Source organism: Trichosurus vulpecula, chromosome 7, assembly GCF_011100635.1.
Source record: "Trichosurus vulpecula isolate mTriVul1 chromosome 7, mTriVul1.pri, whole genome shotgun sequence".
In the NCBI taxonomy this organism is placed as follows: Eukaryota; Metazoa; Chordata; class Mammalia; order Diprotodontia; family Phalangeridae; genus Trichosurus; species Trichosurus vulpecula.
In genome coordinates, this window is record NC_050579.1 from 224,140,586 (window position 1) to 224,163,961 (window position 23,376).

The following is a 23,376-nucleotide window of genomic DNA, read 5'->3' on the forward strand; positions in this document are numbered from 1 at the left end:
TATGTGTGTATTCATTTTGTTTCCCATTCTTTCTTTGAGAGGTGGTTTTCCTTAATACTTATCCTTTCTTTAATCTAGGTTCCCTCTTATTTTCTCTCTTTTCTCTTATTTCTTTGTTGAATGAAATGTATTTCTGTCCCCAACTGTTTCTGTTTGTTTGTTTTCCTCCTTTGAACAGTTCAAATAAGAATGAAATTCAAATGACAGCCTCTCTGCCAACCCTTCTTCTTCCCCAATTTTTTGAAATAATTTTTTCTAATCTTACCCTCCTTTTCCCCTCACATTGTTCAATACCTATCAACTCAAAATTTTATTATTATAATCCTTATTATTTTAGAACTAATTCTTTTATGCATCTTACATGGAATTATTTTATCTCAGGAGTAAAATAGTTCCAAATCTTTTCATTCATTCATATGTCTTAAGTTAAATTTTGAAATGGCCATTTGGAGATGGTATTTTTTCCTGGGTCTTATTTTCTTGAATTTTACATTGTTCATCCCTTGTCTACATATTGATCATTATCAACAAACATTGATTGAATATCTATTAAATCTAGAGAGCTATGCTAGGTACTGGGTTTACAAAGTATATTATTTCTGCCATCAGGTCTTTGGGGAAGAGAAATCACTCAGATAATGAATAAGCATGTTTTACATGCTAGGAGACAAATGCTGGAGACAGAGAAATAAAAGTGTCCTGTTTTTAAGGAGTTCATATTTTATTGGCATAGATAACATGTAAAATAAAATAACACAAAAGATATACACAAAATAAATACAAGGTAATTTTGTTGAGTTGTGAACCAGAGAAATTTATTATCTGTGGTAACCTAAAATCTCTGGGCCCTAGTTTCCTCATCTGTAAAATGAGGGAGTTAGATTACATAACCTCTGAAGTAATTTCTAGCTCTAAAACTATGCATTCTCACTGAGCTTCACTCCCCACCACTATGTAAAAGAGAGAAAATCATCCATGACTTCCTACTTCTGGGGCTAAGGAAGTGGAGGGTGGTTATGAGGAAAGCCTTTTGTAAAGCTTTGACTCAATTGAAATTAGGGTAACTTGAAACAACAAAGTCCTGAGCCTGTTCAATTTATTGGTGAGGGTGATAGTTACCAATAAAAGATCCCTTTATTCAGCTCCTGAATAAGCCAAAATACCCTGAATGAGGGCTGACAGATTTTTTTTTAATGGGTGAAAGGAAGACTATTTAAAAACTAAAAGGCAGCATCACAGATGAGGAAAATGGTATGATTGGTTACAAAGTCAGAAGTATCCTCAATATAGGGGACAATATGATTGGCTGGAAATTTGGAATTCAGGGCTAGCAACAGCTCCTTCCATCTCATCACAATTATAAGCTCACTAGTAGTGTCCACCTGCTAGTTAGTGTCACAGTGATAACAGACAGGACTTTTCTTGAAGGACAGCCAGCATTGCAGGGATAACAGACCAGTCTCCCAGGCATGCACCAGCATCCTTCAATAGAACTGTGATTAGCGGCAAATCTGAACTTTGGAACTTAACTCAGAAACAATGAATGATTTACAAGAAAGCTGCATTTCCAAATTTAACTCAGACAGATGAAATGTGACTTAGATATTTAAAAAAATGTCAGTAGTGATACAAAATAAAATCAATTTGATTTTCTCAATGTTCAGCTTAATCATTACATAAATGTGATATTGCTACTACTGATACCATTGCCTTGTTTGTTGCTACAGACAGTTTATAGGTGTTCAAAGGAAGAATAGTAATCAAAGATTGAGGTTTTTTTTTGGTTAGTGAACACTGCTCAGAGAACATTCAATAGATTTTTAGTGATTATAGTGCATAGTCCACCAAAAATCTGGAAAAGAAGATGTAGTTTAAAATAATTAAAAAATGGTCATTTCCAAAGATTGCACCATGGAAGAAAGGTAGCGTTTAGAAAAACAGAGAGGATGAGGAACAGCATTCCAGGCACTTAGATTGATTGATTCAGTAGAGGTGCTTTGGCCCCTTTATTGACTTAGGCAATGGTAGCGCACATTACAATTATGAGCAGGGCCCTATTAAGGAAATAGAGATTAGGGTAGAGACTCCCTGTAGGAGAGGCATTCCTCATCTGGAGTCAATGAACTTTTTTTTGCTTGTATATTTATATCTCTATTTCAATATATTAGTTTTCTTTTGCAATCCTATGTATTTAATTGTATTCATTTTGAAACACTATTTTGAAAAGGGGTCCATAGACTGCCAAAGTGGTCCATGACACAAACTACAATAAGACCTCTTGAAGTACAGGAAAATAATAGTTCAAAATAAGATTTGAAGTGTATGGAAGAGGCAAATTGAGGACTTTTTTGAATGCCAGGCTAAAGTGCTTCAAGTTTCAATAGGCACTGGGAAACCAGGGAAGGTTTTGGACATAGTGGGAGGAGGTGGTTTATTCTCTTTGCATAGCAATGCTTTAAGAACATTTATTCAGCAACAGTTTGCAAAGGAATGACCACATGTAGGGATATCGGCTAGGAGATAATTGGGAGATAGAGAGGAGAGAAGATGATGTAATGTACAATCAAAATGCTTGATAGATTAGTAGAATGTAGCTTGATATTTAGATTTTTGCAACTGCCTTAGTTAAGAAAAAAATCAATTTTCTTGGAATTGTCTTTTATTGTTTGATGTGTGCTTATGCAAAGTTCTTTCTAAAATTATTCTTAAACTTCCAATGTTTTTTTTTCCCAATTTCTTGGTCTTTGATTAAAAATCTTTCTTTATGCTATACTGAAAACTATTTTCCTATGTCATTTTCCTCAGTTTAAAATGTTGCAGAGGAAAAAGAATGCTATAAGGAGCAGGTTCTTTGTACACTCATCTTCCAATTACTGCAGAAAATCTAATTTCACATTTCTCCATGAAGAGTTTTACATTCTACAAATACATTCTCAGAAGAATTCATTGCCAGTAACCAAACTCCATTGTTTTCAGTTAGAATTGCTCAAGTTATTTTCCTTTATGTTTAAAAAAGTTATTTTTCTATATGAATATTTTACTGCTTCTGAAAACCCACTTTTTTTACAGCTTACAGACCTAACATTTGAAATAATCAATCAATATACATTTGTTTTTAAGTATCCACTATGAGAAGCATAATACAGTGGAAAGAATACTGGGTTTGGAATCAGAAGACCTGGGTCTAATTCTCTGTCTCCTATTTATTATAACTATGACCTTGGGCACTTATTTTCTCAGGACCTCAGTTTCTCATCTGTAAAATGAGGTGGTTGGACTACATGGTCCTTTCCAGATCTAAGTCTGTGATTCCACTGTAGTATTTTTCAGGCACTGTGCTAAGCTGTTGGGCCACAGAAACAAAAGTGAAATAGCTCCTGCAGGCAAGGAATTGATTTTCCTCTTCTCAACATACCTGCAAAGTTAGACCTGCAAAGCTCATTAGAAATAACAGGCATCATCCCTTTACCCCTTAATAAACAGTGAAGGCAAGAGTAATTCCAATTGCTAAAATATTAATTGAATTTCAAAGTGAAAGTGACTTTATGAATTATCCCTAACTCTACCTAGGACAGTGCTGGACATTGAGTCAGGAAGATCTGAGTTATAACCCTGCCTTAGAAACTTAATAGGTGTTTGACCCTGGACAAATCACTTGACCTCTCTTTACCCCAGTTTCTTCAAAAGTAAAATGGGAACTGTGGTAGCACCTACCTCCAAGGGATTGTAAGATTCAAATGAGATAATATTTGTGCCTGCTACCTCATATTAGGTGCTTATGAAATCCTTCCTTCTTTCTTTCCTTCCTTCATTTAAAAGAAAACAAAATCTTCAAATTATATGTAGTTAGAGAATGATTTTAGATATTCTTTCCATCTCTGAGTCTATGATTCCATGAAATGTCACAAGATTTTAAATAATCTCTAGTATTTATGCTAATATATTAATGAGTTTGCAGTGAAACCCATTTCCACTGATCAAATTATTTTAAAAAGTAGCCTGTATTATTGCTTCTAAATTAGTGGTTCTTTCCCCAGGTCTTTGCCCTTTGAATTTCTTTTCTACAACTTTGCTGAAATTATTCACTTCTGATCTCTTTATTGGTGTTTTTGTTTGTTTAATCCTTTGTGGTATTTGAAAATGGTGACAAATTCTTGATGCTCTATTATTTCTTGGCTTCCATAATACTTCACTTCTATAAATTTTCTCCCTTTCTGAATGTTAATTTATCATTTGCACCTTAATCATTAATGAAACCAGAGGCATTATTGTTGACTCTTTCTCTCCTTTCTCTATATTCTGTCCTTTGACAGTCTCATATGCTCTTGTGACTTCAGTTATCACCAATATACAGAAGAGGCCCTAATCTTTACCTCTGTTTAAGGCCCCAGGCCCATATTTCTAACTGTTGGATGTTTCCACTTAGGTTTATCACAAGCACCTCAACTTCAACTCACTGAGAGAACGTTAGGGTTGTAAAGTTGCTTTGTGAATGGTGGGGTGAGAACCATGAGCTGGGCTAGAAGTGAATTAGAGTAATGCAGTAAACTGAGTTTCACTTAGGGAATGGTGCAGTACTTCTAGGAGTTTTTGCACTGGAATTAAAGTGGTTTAAGTGGATATCAGTTAGATAATAAGGTGCTGAAAAAATGTATAAGAACTAATTCAACTATCTCCAACCTGAAATTAAAATAAGAGGGTCAGTTAGCAAACTGAGAGGTCAGTGTACCATGACCACTTTATTGAAAACTTTACAGCTTGACAGAGGAGGAAGAGATGCCTGTATGAGAAGGTGCTCTGGGAAAACTTGTGACCACAAGAGGAAGTTCTAATAATGGTATAATAGTGATAGTAATAATAACAGTATAAAAATAATAATAGGAGTTAGGTAGCATAATCAAATTGGTTTCATATTTCAAATTTGAGCATAAGGCTTCTGTTATAGTAAAATTCGCAGCTAAGTGTGACAAAAAATTTCAAAGGTATTTTCATGCTTACTCAGTAATAGGTGTCTTATAATGGTCCTTATATATAATATATATATATATATAACATATACATATGTTATATATATATATTATATATAGGTCCTTAAAAGCTAATTATTTATTAAAAACAGTTCCTACTTTTAGTTCATCTTATACTTTGGTGAGTCCCTGGTCTCATTAATGTATATCTGTGCCATTTCATTCTGTGTGATTCTTGTCTGTTTATTTATAGAATCTCCTATAAAAGATTGACTGAACATATTTGAGGCCCTTTTCTAGGTCTTTTATCATTAGCTGGGTACCAGTGCAGGACTCAGGATTTGTATTTGTTATCTTTCACGCTTCTTATGTGATTGGCTTACTTCCCTTTCCAGTAAAAACTTTTCTGGATTACGTTATTTATATCATTTCTTTCATGCAGGCCTTCGTTATTAATGTTATAATTTATTGATCTCACCCATGCATATCCCTGTTGTGATTTGTGTTCTTCATGATTCACAACTATATTTCATCACGATCTTTCTTTTAATGGATTGTTAGCCAAAATCTTTTGAATGGACCTCATTTTTAAGTTTGGTGGTTTTTGAGGGCTTGACAAAGTCGGCACAATGTCTTGCACAAACAGTATTATCTAAGGGAATTCTCAATCTATAGGGAATCCCTCTTCTATTTTAACTAAGTGTAAGACTTATCTTCTGTCACAAAGACAAGCATCTTTTGTGCCTAATTAATTGTCATAGGGTTGCCACAGGATCATTGAAGACAATTATGTTTATTGTTAGAGCCATCAAGGAATCTCATTTTTTGAAGCACATTAGAGACATCTTGTTGAAGACTCTTTAAAGATTGTTTTGTTTCAGCAGTATAATGTATTTATATATCTATCTCTATAGCTCTAATTTGAGCTCTATATACATACAAAAATATGCATCATATACATTTTATATTCAATAAAGATAAATATCTTTTATTCTTTTTAGCCAGTTGGACCATACATAGTGCTTCCAATTTATGACCATTGAATATTTCTCATTTTAAACCTTTTCCCATTCTGGTTAAATAGGTTATTTTTAGTGTTAAAGTTATTTCAAATAGTAAGCCATATCGGTTTAATGCTGTAGGATGACAGAATGAAGAAACTCGAGCCTATGGAGGATAAGTAACTTTCCCAGACACAGAATTTCTAAGTGTTAGAGGTGGAATTTTAAGCCAGTCCTTCTGACTTCAGAGATAGTTCTCTTTGCATTGTACCATATATAAATATGACATAACTACTTCTTTATCTCACTGTAGTGTGCTACAGTTCAGTACTCCTGAAACACTGGATTAAGAGAAAGGGAGCCAACATGATTTCTCTAAAAAATTAAAAATGTCATCATAGCTATAGTTGGCCCTTTAGCCATGATTTCCTGACCCAAAATATTAATAAAGGAAAACTATTCACTGTTAATTATTGAAATTATTTTAGAAATTGTCTCCTCTGAAGTCTTTCAACCTACAGTAATCAGAAACCACAGTGAGGAGACTGACGGGTAAATTACCAGTCCTGGTTTAGACAACAAAATATGTGACTGGTATAATGTCCTCTACTGATGTTACTGAAACCAGAGATCGGAAACTTCCAGTGGAAACGAGACCCTTTACCTCTCTTGTGCCAACATAAATAGCAATTATAGTAAAGTGTGAGAGGAGTCAGAAGAAATACTGCTGGGTATCACTAGTTTAACCAAGTCAGCAGTTCTATGCAATTTGGGGAGAGAAAGGGCCCCCCAAACTGTTATAAGCCTCAGCAAGAAATGGCCTTTTTGACTTTAAAACTGATCCTTGATAAAACAACTCTGGGGTCATGAGAAGGCTACTCTGCCAATTTCACTTCACTGTGGGATCCATTGACATCTGGCTCAGCTGTGGAAGCTGGAAAACTTCTTTAAAATTCTCTTGACAGTAAAAATGGACATGTGGAAAACATTCTAATCTGTTAATCTTTGGTGCTCCTGGAAGAGGGACATTTGGCTTTATACTTCACAATGATACATATGAAGTCTCCAGATCTAGTTGTAAATAACTTAATGGCATTTGAATGAAGAACACAGTTTTCATTTCCCCAAAGTGGCAAGAGATGAATATGCACCTGCATCACTCCCATGACACAAGAACTCTGTAGAGCTCTTTGTTTACTCTTAAGTTTTATAATTTGCACCTCTTTTCCATTGCTTTTTATTGGTCTGTGAATATTATCAAACAGTAGCAACTGGTGCATTCTCTTATGTTCTCTGTTAATTTGGTGTGCATTTCTCCTCTGTAGAGCAGTACAAAAGATGAAGAAATTAGAAAAAAAAAAGAAAGGAAAAGACATCTTAAAGTAATTGGGACATCAGGAAATTATGTTTTGATAGAATCACAGAATCCTGGGATTTTCTAACTGGCAGGGATCTGAGAGTACAACTCATCTGAATCATTCATTTTATAGATGAAGAAATTGAGATGCAGCATGTGAAATGATTTGCCTGAGTGGGTACAGTTTATTAATGGACTAGAACCCAGGACTACAGAAGACAAATTCAATTCATATTCTCTCTAGTTAAAAATGTTAATGGCTACCACATTGTCATATTCACATTTTTTGGTGTGTGAGGCTCAAAAATTCTATCCATCTCTGCTTTCTAAATAAGTTTTAAATATCTGACTCTTAGGTCAGAGAACTATCTATGACTCACTCTGTGCTTTGGGCCACCTCACCATTCTAAATAGCCAAACCAATAGGACTTTTCACATCCTTTTTCTTGATGAGAACCCCTACAAATGCAGCTTAGGATTTCAAGATTTTTGTTATTCCTCATTGTAACCTTGCTCAGCCTTTCCTCTGCATGTTCCAAGCTGGACTCCTATTCCATAAGAACCACTAACCTTCAACAGCTGTCTTGGCTACTTGTGTTTCTCTTTTAAATCATATTCTATTCAATTCGGTAGTTTCCCCTACACCCTCTGTGACTGGCTGTATTATATTAAATTTTAATTAATTTATAAAAACATTTCCTGAGGTGGCTTTTGATCAATAAGCAGAAAAAAATAGGTGTCTCATAATATTTCAGTTTCAGGACACCTTAAACTTTATAAACAGAAGTTGAATTGGTCTCCCAAAAGAGCTCTGGTGGCCTATATACAGCAAAGAGAAGTACACAAATATGTAGAATCATTTGCTTCTTTTTAAGACAGACCTTTGATTATTTCTTTTTTTTGTAGGGGGGAAGGCAGGGCAATTGGGGTTAAGTGACTTGCCCAAAGTCACATAGGTAGTAAGAGTCTCAAATGTTGGAGTCCAGATTTGAACTCAGGTCCTCCTGACTCCAGGGCTGGTGCTCTACTCACTGTACCACCTAGCTGCCTCCTGATCTTTGATTATTTCTGAGCTCCTCTTACTGGGTATATCACAAATTTAGGTAGTCTTTAGGAAGTCACTCATCTTAAACTCCATGCTCATAAGCAAGGCCCAACCAACAAGGTGGATATTACTTTTTTCCTAACTTACCTATCTCTCATCCAGTACCATTCTTCTATTTTGACTTTGTTGCTTCATAAGTAATTTCACCATTCTGTTGCTAAAAATGACTTTTGTATCATACCTATTCACCACCCAGTTCTAAAACTAAGTACTTGAATTCAATAAGGAATCATGTAACTGCCTATAGTAAATAAGTGTATTCATTCAAGTTTTAGACTTAGAAAGTGCTATATGTATTTTTTCTTCATGTTATCTTCTCAACAATAAGATAGACAGACTTGTTCTCTTTGGCCCCAGAGGGCAGAAGCAGAAGCAGTTGGTGAAAAGTGCAGAAAGGAGTGGAATCCACAAAGAGATAGAGTGTGGCAGATTTTCAGCCTAAGACACCCTGGAGAGTCGACAGGAAATATTTGTTGTACCAGGCTGGGAAAGGAGCACAATCTAGCACACAGGCTGCACCAGCGCAGACCCGACCATAGCAAAGCCAGAGCAGACCCCAGTGTACTGAATCATTGGCAGCGGTGGTGATTCCCAGACTCTGATCACAGGAAGGGGTTCTGTTGGAACTGGGTGAGAGAGAAGCTCAGTCCTACGAGGGCCTGTGGCAGCAGCAGCAGCTACTCCTGGGGCTATCACCACAAGACTGAATGTTTGAAAGTCACCAATTTAAACTTCCAGGAGCCAAGATAGAAGTAAGCAGTAAGTCATTCTCATGATCCCTTGTTGACCTTGAAAAACCCATAGACTTTTGCCCCAGGAAAAATCTTGAAATAGTGGAGCTAGCAGAAGGACTAGGTGCACCAGTCTTTTAGCTTGGGAGGCTAGGGTGATTAACAGAAAAGGTCCCTCCTGCTCTGGCTGAAGGGGACCAGTACAGGACAGGAGGCATCCCAGCAGGCCAGCTGCAAGCCCCACCTCAGCTGACCAGTGGGAGAACCTGAACCCCAGAGTGGAGGAGCAGGCAAGTGCCAACACCAGGCACACACCACCTCCAGCTTAGCACCAGGTTAACTAGCAGACCACTACAACATCCAGCTGCCAGCACCTGAGGCCCCAGCATGGAAAACCAGTAACCAGGTCCCTAGCCCCCAGCACAAGAAGTCTGAGGCAGTGCCCCTTGGGCCCCAGAAGCAGAGATCAAGTTTAAAATCCAGGAAAAAAGGCAAAAAAACATGAGCAAGAAGAACAAAAAAAAATCAATGACCATAGAGAAATTTCTTCGTGAAAGGGAAGATCAAAGCACAAATTCAGGAGAGGACAACATAGTCAATATACCCACATCTGGAACCTCAAAGGGGAATATGAACTGGTCTTAAGCCCAAAAAGCCTTCTTGTAAGAGCTCAAGAAGGATTTTGAGAATCAAATAAGAGAGATAGGAGAAAAATTTAAAAATACAATTGACAAAATGGAAAAAAGCACACCGAAGAAAACAACTCCTTAAAAAGCAGAATTGGCCAAATGGTAAAGGAGGTAGAAAAGGTAACTGAAGAAAACAATTCGTTAAAAATTAGAAGTGAGCAAATGGAAGCTAATGACTCTATAAGACATAAAGAATCAGCCAAAAAAAATCAAAAGAATGAAGAAATAGAAGAAAATGGAAAATATCTCATTGGAAAAACAACTGACCTGGAAAATAGATCCAGGAGAGATAATTGAAAAATTATTGATCTACCTGATAACCATGATGAAAGACAAAGAGCCTGGATAGCATCTTTCCAGAAATCTTCAAGGAAATCTGCCCTGAGGTCCTAGAACCAGAAAGTAAAATAGTTTAAAAAAATCCACTGATCACCTCCTGAAAGAGATCCCAAATTGAAAATGCCAAGGAATATTGTAGCCAAATTCCAGAATTATCATATAAAGGAGAAAATACTGCAAGCAGCCAGAAAGAAACAATTCAAATATCATGGAAAACAGTCAACATTATGCAGGACATGGCAGCTTCTACTTTAAAAGACTGGAGGGCTTGGAATATGATATTCCATAAGGAAAAGGATCTTGGATTAAAACCAAGGATCAACTAACTACCCAGCTAAATTGAGCATAATCTTTCAGGGGAAGAGATGGACATTCCATGAAATAGGGGACTTCAGACTTTCCTGTTGAAAGGACCACAGCTCAATTGAAAATTTGAAATTCAAATACAAGACTCAAGAGAGGCACAAAAAGGTAAACAGGAAAAGGGGGAAACATTATTCAATAAGGATAAACCATTTACATCCTTATAAGGGAAGGTGATACAACTCTTGAGAATTGTATTTTTATTACATCATATAGAAGGGAAATACATAGACAGAGGGGGTGGTTTTAAATTGATTGTGATGTGATGGTAAAAAAAAAACCTATTCAATTGCTGAAAAAAGATTCTAATGGGAGAAGAGAAAAGGAGGAGTCAGAGAAGGGTGAATTACATCACATGAAGAGGCACAGAGATATTACAGTAGAGAGAAAGAAGAGAGGGTGTTGAGCATTGTTTGAACTTTATTCTCATCAGATTTGACTCAAGGAGGGAATAACATGCTCAGGTATAGAAATCTAACTTGCCCTATAGGCAGTTGGAAGGGAAAGGGGAAAGAAAAGGGAGGGAGAGATTAAAGGGAAGGAAGCCCTATAGTCAGTTGGAGGGGGAAAGAGAAAGAAAAGGGAGGGAAGGACAGAAGGGAAGGAAGAAGTAAGGAAAAGGAAAAGAAAAGGGAGGGGGACTGATAGAGGTGGGGCAAATTGAGGGAGGAGGCAGTCAAAAGAAAAACTCTACTGAGGAGGGAAAGGGAGAAAGGAGAAAGAAAAGCATAAACAGGTGGGGGGATAGGATGGAGAGAAAGACACAAATAATGACAATTGTGAATGTGAATGGGATGAACTCTGACATAAAATGGAAGCAGATAACAGAATGCATTAAAAGTCATAATCCTAAACTATGTTGTTGTTTGAATAATCTGGCTAGCAGCTCCTGTGGGGGCGTAAGATCCCTCCACAGCCGGCACCAAGGAGGCTGCTGGCATGCTGGGAAAGCACAGGTTCTTTTCATCTGCTTAAACAAGGAAAGCACGGTGAAAGGGTTGACCAGCTTACTTTAATCCAGCATTCAGTTAGCATTCAGTTAGTTCAGGGGAGCATACAGACAAGCATCAAGAGACAGACCAAATACATATTCATTCACTTACTTCAGGGGAAAAAGCCAGCACCCCGAGGTTCAGAACATCCATTTAGTTCAGGGGGAATGAACCAGCACCCCGAACTTCAAAACAAAATACAAACAAATTACAAATATCAACAGACAGACCCAATACAATTCATAGTTACCAACATCTGGGCTCAGCCTGAGAGCAAGGGCGGGCCCAGAGTCAAGCTTGCCACTGCTCCCGTGCCAACCGGAAAAGGAAAGAGAGCCCTTCAAGCTGTCCTCTCCCCTCTTATAGAGTTTTTGACATCATCAGATGCCGCCTGAATGACCAGGGCCAATTGGTTCTTGAGTTGGCCCCTCCCCCTAGTGCAGACTAGGTTAACACCCAATAGGGCATGGCTGTGGCGTTAACACCTCCCCTCAGCCAGCCCCATGACTCATCACACAGGAAGTTCTCTGCTTCCTGGCATGGTCTCTGGGCTTCCTGTCCCAGAAGAGGAGCAGCAGACCCAGCAAGGCCCAATGAGGTAAACTGAGCCACCCAAAGAAAACAAAGGCCATTCTGGTCACAGTTGTTTACAAGAAACACATTTGAAATAGAGGGATACAAATGGGGTAAAGGTAAAAGGCTGGAATAGAATATATTATGTTTCAGCTGAAGTAAAAAAAATCAGGTGTAGCAATCTTGATTTCCAACAAGGCAAAAGCAAAAATAGATCTAATTAAAAGAGATGAGGAAGGAAACTATATCCTGCTAAAAAGGCACCTTAGACAATGAAGTAATATCATTACTAAACATGTATGCACCAAGTGGTATAGCATCCACATTCTTAGAGGAGAAGTTAAGGGAATTACTGGTAGAAACTGACAGCAAAACTATTTTAGTGGGAGACCTCAGCCTCTCTCTCTCAGAACTAGATAAATCTAACCACAAAATAAACAAGAAAGAATTTAAGGAGGTGAATAGAGTTTTAGAAAAGTTAGATATGGTAGATGTGGAAAAAATTGAAAGGGAATAGAAAGGAGTATACCTTTTTCTCAGCAGTACATGGCATCTACACAAAAACTGACCATGTACTGGGGCATAAAAACCTCACAATCCAATGCAGAAAGGCAGAAATATTAAATGTGTGTTTTTCAGATCATGATGCAATAAAAGTTATATGTAATAAAGGGCCATGGAAAATGTAACAACAATGCTACTTTCTGCTGGTATGGCTGTGTAAGTTCCATAACACCAGCACACAGCAGGGTTGCTAGCACAGGATCTTCTATCTGCTTTTCTAAGGAAAGCAACTTTAAGGGGTTCATAATCTTGCTTTAATTAAACATACATATATCATCCACTTAGTTCAAGGAAAAAAGTCAGCACCCTGAACATCAGAGCAAATACAAACAGAAATTACAAACAGAGAAAATATAAACAGAGCAAACAACACAAATCAATGGACAGGCTTCTAGCTGTCTGACCAAAGCTATACATACATACTTACCAGAGAGAGAGGCACCAACATCTGGGTTTTCAAATCCAGGGGGCTGGTTAACAACTACCCAGAATCTCCACACAACACTCTTTCAATGAGTGAACGCCAAGGAAAAGTCCAACTTCAGAGTATATATACACTTCTTCAGGGTCACACCTGTCAGGGATTTCACACCTCTAGAGGGCTTCACACCTCTTGAGGTTTTCATGCTGCTCATGACCTAACAAGCAGAAGGGTGTGAGCCTTCCTACAAACAAAGGCAAGACTCAATCAAAGGCGATTGAATGCCTTAGTGCTGAGAAGCAGTCCAAAACAAAACAAAAAGTCCTACTTTGCTTACCCTTACAGAAAGATAGACTAAAAATCAATTGGAAACCAAATAGTCTAATCCTAAAGAGTGAGTGGGTTGAACAACAAATTATAGAAACAATCAATAACTTCATTCAAAAGAATGACAATAATGAGACAACATACCAAAACTTATGCGATTCAGCAAAAGCAGTTTTTAGGGGAAGTCTCATATCTCCAAATGCTTACATGAGTAAAATAGGGGAGGAGCAGATCAGTGAATTGGATATGCAATTAAATACCAAATTAGAAATACTGAAAACCAAAGGAGAGAGTAATAAAATTGAAATTAATAAAGCTATTGAACTAATAAATAAAACGAAGAGCTGGTTTTATGGGGAAAAAACCAGTAAAACAAATAAAATTTTGCTTAATTTGATTTAAAAAAAAGAAAGAAGAAAACCAAATTACCAGTATCAAAACTAAAATGGATGAATTCACCACCAATGAAGAAGAAATTAAAACAATCATTAAAAACTATTTTGCCCAACTGTATGACAATAAATTTGATAGTCAAATGGATTAATATTTACAAAAAAACCAAATTTCTCAGAATGAAAGAAGAGGAATTAAGATACTTAAATAACCCTATCTCAGAAAAAGAAATTGAAGAAGCCATCAATGAACTCCCTAAGAAAAAATCTCCAAGGCCAGATAAATTTACAAGGGAATTCTATCAAACATTTAAAGAACAATTAATTCCAAATAATCCAAGACTATTTGGGAAAATAGGTGAAGAAGAAGTACTGCCAAATTCTTTTTATAATGCAAAATAGTGCTGATACCTAAACTGGGAAGAGTCAAAACAAAGAAAGAAAATTATAGACTAATTCCCCTAGTGAATATAGATGAAAAAAATTAAATAAAATATTAGCAAAATGATTACAGCAATTTAGCATGAGTATAATATCCTATGGTCAGGTAAGATTTATACCAGGAATGGAGGGCTGGTTCAATACTAAGAAAACAACCAAACTAACAGAAATCATACGATTATCTCAATAGAGGCAGAAAAAGCTTTTGACAAAATACAACACCCATTCCTATTAAAAACACTAGACAGCATAGGAATAAATGGAGTCTTTCTTAAAATACATCTACCAAAAACCATCAACAAATCTTATATGTAATGAGGATAAGCTACAATCATTTCCAATAAGATCGGGGGTGAAATAAGGACATCCGTTATCTCCACTGTTATTCAATATGATACTAGAAATATTGGCTTTAGCAATAAGAGAAGAAAAAGAAATTGAAAGAATTAGAATAGGCAAAAAAGAAACAAAGCTATCACTCTGCAGATGATATGATGTGCTTACAGAATCTTAGGGAATGAAGTGAAAAATTACTTGAAATAATAAATAACTTTAGCAAAGTTGCAGGATATAAAATAAACCCACATAAGTCCTTAACATTTCTATATATTACTAACAAAGCCCAACAGCAAGAGGTAGAAAGAGAAATTCCATTTAAAGTTACTGTAGACTTTATAAAACATTTTGGAATCTACTTCCCAAAAGAAATTCAGGAACTATATGAACACAATTACAAAACACTTTTTACACAAATAAAGTCAGATCTAAATAATTGGAAAAAAAATCAGTTGCTAATGGTTAGGCCAAGCTAATATAATAAAAATGAGAATTTTACCTAAATTAATTTATTTATTCAGTGCCATACCAATGAGACTACCAAAAATTATTTTATACAGCTAGAAAAAATAACATCAAATTTCATCTGGAAGAACAAAAGCCTAGAATATCAAGGGAATTAATGAAAAGAATGCTAGAGAAGGTGGTCTTGCCATACCAGATCTTAACTTGTAGTATAAAGCAGCAATCATCAAAACTACTTGGTACTGGCTAAGAAATAGAGAGGTAGATCAGTGGAATAGGTTAGGTACACAAGACACAGTAGTAAATGACTATAGTAATCTATAGCTGGCATAGCCAGCTTCTGGGATAAGAATTAAGTATTTGAAAAAAAATCTTGCTAGGAAAACTTGAAAATAGTATGGCAGAAATTGGGCCTAGACCAATATCTTACAACATATACCAAAATAAAGTCCAAATGGGTACAAGATTTAGATATAAAGGCTGATACTATAGCAAACTGGGAGAGCCAAGAATACTTTATGTATCAGATTTATGGAGAACGGAAGAACTTAAGACAAAACAAGAGATAGAGAACATTATCAAATGCAAAATGAATAATTTTGATAATATTAAATTGAAATGTTTTTGTACAAATAAAGCCAATGCAACTAAGATTAGGAGGGAAGCAGAAAGCTGGGAAAGAATTTTTACAACCAGTGTCTCTGATAAAGGCCTCAGTTCTAAAATATATGGAGAACTGAGTCAAATTTATAAGACCTCAAGTCATTCACAGTTGATAAAGGGTCAACAGATATGAACAGGAAGTTTTCTGAGAAAGAAATTAAAGCTTGAAAAAATTAAAGTCATGAAAAAATACTCTAAATCACTATTGATTAGAGAAATGCAAATCAAAACAACTTTTAGATACCACATCACACCTGTCAAATTGGATAACATGACAAAACAAGAAAATGATAAATGCTGGAGAAGATGTGGGAAAATTGAAACACTAATGCATTGTTGGTAGAGTTGTGAACTGATCCAGCCATTTTGGAGACCAAATTGAACTATATCTAAAGGGCTATAAAATTTGCATACTCCTTGACCCAGCATGCCACTCCTAGGGCTTTATCCCAAAGAGATTATACAAATGGGAAAAGAACCCACCTGTACAAAAATATTTATAGCAGTTCATTTTGTGTTGTCAAAGAACTGAAAATTGAGGGCATGCCCATCAATTGAGGAATGGCTGAACAATTTGTATTAATGTAATGGAATATTAATGTGCTATAAGAACTGATGAGCAGGCAGACTTCAGAAAAACCTGGAAACACTTATATGAACTGATGCTGAGTGAGGGGAGCAGAACCAGGATAATATGGTACACAGTAACAGCCATATTGTGTGATGACTAACTGGCTCTTCTCAGAAATGCAAGGTTATAAGACAACTCCAGAAGGCTCATGATGGAAAACGCTATCCACATCCAGAGAAATAATTATGAAGTCTGAATGCAGATTGAAGCATACTATTTGATTTATTTTTTGTTTTCTTTTCTTTTGTTTCTCCTTTCTTGTGGTTCATTCCATTAGTTATAATTCTTCTTTACAACATGACTAATGTGAAAATATGTTTAATGTGAATATATATGTAGAGCCTATATCGGATTGCATGCACTTTTTGGGAAGGTTGAAGGGAGAGAAGGGGAGAAAATTTGGAATTCAAAAGCTTGTGTAACTGCATGCTGTAAACTAAAAATAAATTAATTAATTAAAAAATTACAAAAAGACAGATGGAGATTTGATGTCAAGAAATACTTCCTAACAATTAGAGCTGCCCAAATAGAATGGGCTGCCTTGGGAACCCTCAAAGGCTGAATGGCCATTTATCCAGTCTTATACTGAGACTATTTTTTTCCTTTGTAACTCCAGTGTCTAATTCAGTAGATTACACATAATAACCACTTAATAAATGTTTGTTGAATGTAATAGAAGTAGATTTATTTGAATTAAATTGAATAAATTCATCCAGTATTAGAAAAAAACCCAATAAGATAAACAGGACAACATAGTACCCATTCACTAATGGGGAAACTGAATCTCACACATGTTAGCTTGCCTGGGATCTTTCTGAGTCTAAGTCCAGTAACTTTTCCACTAGAAGAAATCTCATTTGTTAATTCCTTGGAGGAAAAAAAAATAGATTGTTTCTAAAGGAAAGTTAATCATGTACATATTTATCCCCCCATTTATTCAACAAACATTCATTGAAGACAATGATGTATAGGATACTATTCTAGATAATACTTGAATGTACATTTTTAAAACATCTCATATGTATCTATAGCTATGTTTGTAGATCTGTAAAGAAGATAGAGTCCTTTATTTAGAAAAAAGAGAAGATAGTATTACTTCATGCTGTGTTAACTATAAATTATTAATTATAAAAGATTAAAGAATAAAGGTAAATAGATTATCGTACCATTCTACATCAGGATTATTAGATTAATAAACCAATGAGAATAAAGACTGTCCAGGGTTTTTTAATGGCAAAAGGTATTGGGGCAAAAGGAAAAAAAACCTATAAACCCACATGGAAACAAAATGCTTGATTTCTTTGTTATTATTGAAGAGTATGTCATTCTTCAATTTTAAAATATATCTGGCTGCTAATAAATTACATTTATGTAAACCAAAATAACAAAGGTGAAAAGTGAAAGTATACTTTCTCTTCTCATTTTCTTTTATGAAGTCATGATTTTAAGGGAGAGATTTGATTTTATATTGAGTGAAATGAGTAGAACATAGATGAGAGACAATATGGTGCTATAGAAAGAGTATTGAACACAGCTGAACTGTTGACTAGTTGTGTGACTTTGGACAAGGCTTTAACCTCTTTGAGACTTAATTTCCATTTGTAAAATAGAGATACTGTTCCCTGCTCTCTATTTCATAAATTTTTACAATAATCAAGGATTTTAATATTATTTGGCAGTTTTATGTGAATATGAGGTACTATTTCATTGTGATTATGTTTTAGTTAGTAAGCAACCTAGGATGGCATCCTTTCTAGTTTATCTGTTTATTTGTTTTATATTATGATTCTAGATCTGTTCATGAAGGCCCAAGTGATGTAAAAGATAAATCTGTTGTCAAGAGAGATAACATGGTAAAGTAGAAAAATTATTGGGAATATTTGTTGGAATCAGATGACCTGAGTTTTGTCCTAGTTACTAAAACTCTTTGACTGTTTCCTCATCTCATCATAGGAATGATACTATTAAAAATAAGATAATGTCTGTTAAAAGTGTATTGGGGCCTCACGTGATTGACAATCAACATACATTGAATATGCTTCCACATTGCAGAACTGAAAATCTTTGGGGGGGGGAGGGCAAATTAATATGTTAGGTATATTACTTTGTGATAGTCACTTGATTACTATAAGCCTATCTGCAGCATTGTGAAAATCAAATGGGATGACATAAAGAACAAAATGTCAGTATTTATTGTTACCACAATCTTTTCATCTTATATTCCATTGGGTTTAAAAAATCAGTCCTGGGATGAGTCATTTTTCTATATGTTATTATTTAATATTAAATGTTGAATGGGAAATTGTACAAATGGATAAAATCATCGCTTTTTAATATTTGAATAAAAGCATTAGCACAGAAGCAGCTTTTCTTTGTATTCTTTTCAAGCATCTTTCAGACAATTCCAGTAATATATAGGGGGATAGGAATGATATGTCCATCATCTTGTTCTCAAGTGGCTTTGATTTCTTCTAATAGGCATCTATAGTTTGAGAACTTTTTATTCCATGTAGTTTTCAATTTATGATGATTAGGTATGGCAACATCTATTAAATACATTATTCCTTACATTTTATGGGTCAGTGGTTGAGATGAATATAGGTAAGAGTACAGTATAGTTTTTTTTTTTAATTCTCTAGGGTTTAGGGAGAGGATTTGTATTTTTATTGCAGGGATTACCTATCAATTAGTTTATGAAGGATAGTGAATTTTGAGTGTGTAATTCTGGTCACTTGCTAATATTTTTCTGGGTATTGAAGTTGCTAACTTTTTGTAACCAGTAATGATACTTTGTAGAGTTTCTAACATTTCCTTGAAAATTTGCATAAATCACCAAGTTTGGACTCCTTAAGACTGATTTCTCTTAGCTACTATCATAATTATTATTATTATTCTGGCTCCTATCCCTATGGCCTCATATTAGATTGAATATCTTTCAGAACCTCTTAGTGTCATTAAAGCTTCATCATTTTTTCCCATGGCCATTACTTCATTTTACAAAGACCATGACTTGTGAATTTTGTTATATCCCTCAGTTCATTTTATCTACTATTCAATTATATAGTAAACATGGAGGGAGGGGTAAGAAAAACTCTTTTAACAGTTATGACTGTCTTAATGTGGTTGGACTCTTTATTATTGAAACTATTTGGGGCAAGTCCATCCTACAATTATTTTTCTCTTCTAAAACTTTTTATATGTTTACACATAGCCCTACAATACACTCATGGTTTTCAGAGATGCATTTTAGTAGACCTCATGGTAATACTGCATTATTTAGAAACTTTTAACTGCATTTTAAAGTACTGATAATTAAATAAAGGCTGTCAGGTTATGTTGTCTTGAGAGTACTAAGACTCCATTAGAGAATTCTTTAATAAACAGTTATCATGAATATTTCCCTTAACTTTTTATACACATAGCTGTTTCCTGTGGAGTTGATTTCCTCTGACTCAGAAATTACAGTCACAACTACACTATTGTAACTTACAAATTTGGGTCTTTAAGTTGTTAAATGGAGACCATTTTAAGTAGTCCACTTTGTATGCTTTATTTAATTGATGGTTGTTACATTGACATATGAAAAGCAAAAAAAAATCAGTATTTAAAACAAGTGAGATATTGAGCTAAGCAAGCTGGGCTCTCCTTCTGAGAATTTGAAGGAAGTAAAGCAGACTTTGGCTACAGAAATTGAGACTTTTGATTTCCAAACTCCTTTTCTGAAGACTGTATTATTATTTTAAATCACCTCAGCATAAATTATAAGAAAAGATGTATAATGTAAGATCTTCCAATAGAGTGTACACTCCTTTATGGCAGGGAACATTATTCATTTTGTCCTCACATCTTCAATGCCCTGCACAGAGCAGGCATTTAATAAGTGTCTTGCTGAAATGAATCAAATACTTCCAATGTACTTATATTAGAAGTGAGGAAAGTTTACCTTGATAAACTGTCACATCCTGGGCATTAAAGGAGAAAAAACATTCTGGAGAGATCCTATTAGTATATACCTAAGCTTACCTCTCCAGCAAGTGATGGTAGCATTATATCTAGGTACCTTGGTTCCATTACCCTATTGAAAAGAAAAAGTAATTGAGATATTTACTTTCTGGTCACTCCTACTGTAGTGGGGTAAAGAAGGGTTCCAGCCATTTTTAGGAAAACCTTGTCATTTCAAACAGAACTTGAGGGCCTTTACTGGGGACTGAAGACTTTGCCTCATTGTCCTGATGCTTAACAAATCAATGGGTAATATTGAAGATGCAACTGATTAAGGATGGCATTGAGATTATTTGTTTTTCTTTTAGTATTTCTGGAATGTCTAATGTGGACCCAATGTTGTCCTAGATATTGACTTATGGCTTTAAGGATACAAGAGAATTGGGCTACAGAAGTGTGTGTGTGTGTGTGTGTGTGTGTGTGTGTGTGTGTGTGTGTGTGTGTTGCTCTGTGTACGACATATGTATTTATATATTCTGTAGCATCCATTGAATGTATAATTCCTTTGAATTAGAATGTAAACTCCTTGAGAGCATGGGCTATTTTATTTTTATTTTTGTCCTCATAGTCCAAGAATCTAGCAAAAATGCCAACTTAATCATATATGTTTAATAAATACTCACTGAATTGAATTACCTTTGGCTTTAGCATATGTTGTGCTACCTTGAAGGGTTACTTATCCTTTTCACAGAAGTCTGATTTCTTTAGGTAGATTACAAACAGGACCTATACATCTATGTCCCTAAGCATAATGCCCTAAAACAATAAGAATGAATAATTAATAATGTTTATGTTGCAAGTATACACTACATGCAGAGATAGAACCATTCTTCTCTGTCATGCCTCTTTCTTATCCCTCTTTACAGTTCTTCCCCATTATCTGATCTCTCCTTCACTTTTATTTACTTTGAGTCCCAATAACCTTCATCTTCTACTGAGGATTCTTTTCTTTGTTTGTTTGTTTGTTTGTTTCTTTCTTTCTCTTCTTCTTCCTTCCTTCCTTCCTTCCTTCCTTCCTTCCTTCCTTCCTTCCTTCCTTCCTTCATTCCTTGACAGGGCAATTAGGGTTAAGTGACTTGCCCAGGGTCACACAGCTAGTAAGTGTTCTGTCTGAGTCCAGATTTGAACTCTGGTCCTCCTGACTCCGGGGACAGTGCTTTATCCACTGCACCATCTAGCTGACTTCTATCAAGGGTTTTTAACATGGTATTTGTGAATTTGTTGTAAAAATCTTTTTTTAATTTATTTTTCATTTTTAGATTACAACACTCAGTTCTAGAAATTTTTGAGTTCCAAATTTGCTCCCCCTTCCTCTTCTCCCCCTTCCCTCCCAAGACAGTATGTAATCTGATATAGGTTCTACATACACCTTCACATTAACCTTATTTACGCAATAGTCAAATTGTAAATAAGAATTATAACCAACGGAATGAACCATGAAAAAAAAGAAATAAAACCAAAAGAGAAGAAAAAAAAAGACACCAAGTAGTTTCCCTCACTCTGCATTCAGACTCCTTAATTCTTTCTCTGGACGTGGATAGCTTTTTCCATCATGAATCTTTTGGCGCTGTCTTAGAACCTCATATTGCTGAAAAGAGCCAAGTCTATCAAAGTTAGTCATCACAGATACCATGTGTCTATAGTCATGTATAATGTTCTCCTGGTTATGCTCCCCTCACTGAGCATCAGATCACGTAAGTCTTTCCAGTTTATTATGAAGCCCATATGCTCCTCATTTCTTGTAGCACAATAGTATATTCCATTACATTCATATACCACATCTTGTTTAGACATTCCTCAATTGATGGGCATCCCATTGATTTCCAATTCTTTGTCACCACAAAAAGAGCTGCTATAAATATTTTTTGTACATATTGGTCCGTTTCCCACTTGTGTTATCTCTTTGGGATACAGCCCTAGAAGTGGTATTGTTGGGCCAAAGGTTATGCACATACATTTTTATAGCCCTTTAGTTATAGTTCCAAATTGTTCTCCAGAATGGCTAGATCAGTTCACAACTCTACCAACAATGTAACAGTGTTCCAGTTTTCCCACATCTTCTCCAGCATTTATGATTTTCCGGTTTTGTCATGTTAGCCAATCTGACAGGAGAGATGTGGTACCTAAGAGTTGTTTTGATTTGCATTTCTCTAATCAATAGTGATTTATAGCATTTTTTTCATATGACCATAGATATCTTTAGTTTCTTCCTCTGAAAACTCCTTGCCTTTGTCCATTTCTCAATTGGGGAATGAATGTATTCCTATAAATTTGACTCAATTCCCTGTATATTTTAGAGATGAGACCTTTATCAGAGACACTGATTGTAAAAATTCTTTCCCAATTTTCTACTTGCCTCCTAATCTTTGTTGCATTGGCTTTGTTTATATAAGAACTTTTCAATTTAACATAATCAAAATTGTCCATTTTGCATTTTGTAATACTCTCTATTTCTTGTTTGGTCATAAATTCTTCCCTTCTCCATAAATCAGACACATAAACTATTCCTTGCTCTCCCAAATTACTTATAGTATCAGCCTTTATTCCTAAATTGTGAACCCATTTTGACTTTATTTTGGTATACAGTGTAAGATATTGGTCTGTGCCCAGTTTCTGCCACACTATTTTCCAGTTTTCCCAGCAGGTTTTTTGTGAAATAATGAATTGTTAACCCAGAAGCCTGATTCTTTGGGTTTATCAAAGAGTAGATTGCTATAGTTGTTAACTACTGTGTCTTGTATACCTAACCTATTCCACTGATCCACTACTCTATTTCTTAGCCAGTACCAAGTAGTTTTGATGACTACTGCTTTATGATACAGTTTAATATCTGGTATATATAGGCCACCTTACCTAGCATTTGTTTTCATTAATTCCCTGATGTTCTGGACCTTTTGTTCTTCCAGATGAATTTTGTTATTATTTTATCCAGCTCTGTAAAATAATTTTGGTAGTTTGATTGGTATGGCACTGAATAAGTAAATTAATTTAGGTATAATTATCATTTTTATTATATT

At 35.3% G+C, this 23,376-nt stretch overlaps 1 protein-coding gene across 2 annotated transcripts in view; it reads left to right on the top strand.

Moving 5' to 3' along the window:
* The window catches only part of HMGCLL1 (3-hydroxymethyl-3-methylglutaryl-CoA lyase like 1), a 293,745-nt gene that overhangs the window by 226,860 nt on the left and 43,509 nt on the right, over window positions 1-23,376 (top strand). The gene's annotated exons all lie outside the window — the stretch shown is intronic.